This window comes from Salvelinus sp. IW2-2015, unplaced genomic scaffold, assembly GCF_002910315.2.
Source record: "Salvelinus sp. IW2-2015 unplaced genomic scaffold, ASM291031v2 Un_scaffold5950, whole genome shotgun sequence".
NCBI classification, from domain to species: Eukaryota; Metazoa; Chordata; class Actinopteri; order Salmoniformes; family Salmonidae; genus Salvelinus; species Salvelinus sp. IW2-2015.
The window spans coordinates 20,250-23,884 of record NW_019947215.1 but is presented as its reverse complement, the minus strand read 5'-3'; positions in this window follow the sequence as shown (position 1 = coordinate 23,884).

Genomic DNA, 3,635 nt, shown 5'->3' with positions numbered 1-3,635 from the left:
TATCTCCGCACCGCCAAGCGCCTCATACTCCAGAGGCGAGATGCGGCCTGCTGTTTAACGGCTCAACTTCTCCCTCTCCTACAGCGCGGTCCCCAAGAAGTCAAGCCAGCATGCTTGTTCCGGCCACTATAACCCTAAGGAACCACCTGGAGCTGAGACCTATCCTTTCACCTTCGTCCTGGCGACAGCACCATCTGGGATATGGAACAGGTCGGGAGTCGCAGCGGTTCCCAGCCGGACCTGGGGGGCCCAGATAACCGGATGTTTATGCCCTGACACTGTTTGCTCAGCGGGCCGAAGGCGCCATTCTCCAGGCTGCCTGCACTGGCTCCTGGTGGAAATCCCTGGCATTTGTGTGACGAGAGCTTTGGTGGCCCACCATGGTCCCTGATGTTTGCATTGTCACGCTTGCCCATGGTGTGTTCAGAAACAAGACTCCTCGGCAAGCTTCGCGGGCCTTCTGCAACCTGTGTCCTCACCATCCCTGGTCCCACATATCCCTGGATTTCATCACAGGTCTCCCCCCTCTGAGGTTAACACGCCATACTATGGTGGTCGACCGTTTTTCCAAGGCCGCCCACTTCATTCCTCTCCCCAAACTACCCTCGGGCCAAGGAGATGGCCCAGCTCATGGTGCAGCACATGATCCGGATCCATGGACTGCCTGTGGACATGGTCTCCGACCGTGGCCCTCAGTTCTCGTCCCAATTCTGGAAGGCGTTCTGCACCCTCATTGGGTCGTCGTCCAGCCTATCCTCTTGGGTTCCACCCCCAGTCCAATGGCCAGTTGGAGCGAGCCAACCAGGACCTTGAGACAACTCTACTCTGCCTGGTCTCCGGCAACTCCACCACCTGGAGCCATTAGCTTGTGTGGGTGGAATACGCACGCAACGCCCTTCCCTGCTTTGTCACAGGCCTATCGCCCTTTGAATGTTCCCTGGGGTATCAGCCCCCACTCTTCCCCAAGCAGGAGGAAGAGGTTGGCGTACCTCCTGCCCAGATGTTTGTCCGCCGCTGTCGTTGTACACGTAGGAGAGCCCAGTCAGCCCTCCTTAACCTTTCTGGCGCAGGCGTTCCGCTAGCGACCCACCTCGACAACATCCGGTGAAATTACAGAGCGCAAAATTATAAATACAGAAATAGTCATAATAAACATTCATAAAAATACATTCATTATCATCCCGGAGTCGCCTCTTCCCTGTTGACGTTGAGACTGGTGTTTTGTGGGTACTATTTAATGAAGCTGCCAGTTGAGGACTTGTGAGGTGTCTGTTTCTCAAACTAGACAAATGTTGTATACCACAAAGTTAAAAGTCACACACAATGTAAGCTACAAACGTATCACAACTGTAGCAGGCCAATTCTTCTCCTGAAGGTATGCTGGGTGTGCGGACTTCTGTTCCAGCCCAGCACTAACATACACTACATGACCAAAAGTATGTGGACACCTGCTCGTCAAACATCTCATTCCAAAATCATGGGCATTAATATGGAGCTGGTAACCCCTTTGCTGCTATTACAGCCTATACTTTTTCTGGGAAGGCTTTCCACTAGATGTTGAAACATTGCTGCAGGGACTTGCTTCTATTTAGCCACGAGCAATAGTGACTTTGGGCACTGATGTTGGGTGATTAGGCCTGGCTCGCAGTCGGCGTTCTATGGGGCCTAGCAGGAACCATTAGAAACAGCCACATACCATTATTCATTACTCCACCGAACTTTACAGTTGGCACTGTGCATTTGGGCAGGTAGCGTTCAATTAATCTGATTGGTCAAGACATACAAAGAACCTGCAGCAGCATTCTGTGTGTGAGTTGAAACAATCATGAGGACAATTCGGTCTAAAAAACAGCAGTTTGTCCCCTTTGCGTCTAACTATTTTATTAAACAAAATCTAATGTGCTGGGGCAAATGCCGCCTTGCCACAAGTTTGTTTGTCAGCCGTGATGCAACTTATGCAATGGAAACCGTCTAATAATAGTTGTCTTCTTGCATGAAAAGGAAGGAAATTACAGCAACTTGTGCACTACATCATGTGTCATCTTGACTACATCATGTGTCAACCACTCACTTACTTCTCATTTTCATACTGCCAGTGAGTTGATTGGTTTTCAGACCCTTTGCTCCCAGACTCAACATTTTTCTCAGGTTCATCCTGTTTCCATAGATTGGAGTCCACCTGTGGTAATTCAATTGATTGGACAGGATTTGGGAAGGCACACACCTGTTTATATAAGGTCCACAGTTGACAGTGCATGTCAGAGCAAAAACCAAGCCATGAGGCTTTGTAATTATTGGATATTGTGTGTAGATTGATGAGGGAGAAAAGCAATTTATCCATTTTAGAATAAGGATGTAACAAAATGTGGAAAAAGTCAAGGGGTCTGAATACTTTTCGAATGCACCGTATACACCTGTCAGCAACGGATGTGGCTAAATCCACTAATTTGAAGGGTGTCCACATGCTTTTGTGTGTGTGTATATATAGTGTATCTGTGACCAACAGATGCATATCTGTATTCCAGTCATGTAAAATCCATAGATGAGGGCTAAAATATTTATTTTTCAATTGACTGATTTCCTTATATGAACTGTAACTCAGTAAAGTTGTTGAAATTGTTGCATGAGGTGTTTATATTTTTGTTCAGTATATTAAAATGCTATCAAATAGGATATATATTCAAATAAATTAATACAGCATGGTAATATTATTGAGGCCTCTGTTGATTTCTCAAACAAAAACACATGAAGGCATCACTTGCAATTTGGAATAAATGTTACACTTTTATTGGTTTTTCTGTACCTGTGCATGAGTCCTTAATACACAATCCATTGTACAAAATAAGTCATTCCCAAGTGAGTGACATCTCAGGAGATTAACCTCCAATGTTCATAAGATTGTTCAGTACATGTTTTGTCATGACCGCCACAGGATTTTTTTATACACAGGACAGGAGTTTACACGTTTTTGTTCCAGCCCTTTACTAACACCCCATTTAAATAATGGTGGTCTAATTAAAAGATTCCTGGGACAGAAATTCATGTCTGTATTTAAGAATGAGTTTCATAAATTACGATGTTCAATCAAATCTGCATGATAAACAATAACTGGTGAATCCATTTCTAACATTGTGATATTGCACAGTCCTTAATAAAATCCTTGGATATGGTGATTATCCTGGTGGCTGGGAGGTTCACAACAAGTTCCTTACATCTGCAGGGTGACAGGGTGAGGTGTCCTTCAAGGTGGAACAAGCAGAGACAAGGGGGGAGAAATTAACCTCACTGATCAAATCTCAGTGCTGGTTCATGTTTCTGAAGCCTCAACTACCTTTTGTTAGATTTGTGTTTATTGCACTATACCCAATGCTATATCACATGTGATATAATTTAGCAACTGTTAGCCTGGGCGCCTGGGTGTCTGTGCTGGAAGTAACAGTTAGCCCCAGATAAGTGTGCTGGGAAGCTGTGGTTAGCCTTGAGCGAGAACAGTGTGCTTTGTATGCAGGTGCAAATAGCACAGACACGTTACAGAGCTATCTGACCTCAATCTCTGGGGTGTGGGAGCGTAATCTACACAGCAACAGCGCGGGACACCAAAGAGCGCCAAGAGGCTGGGACTAGCCTGAGCGCCG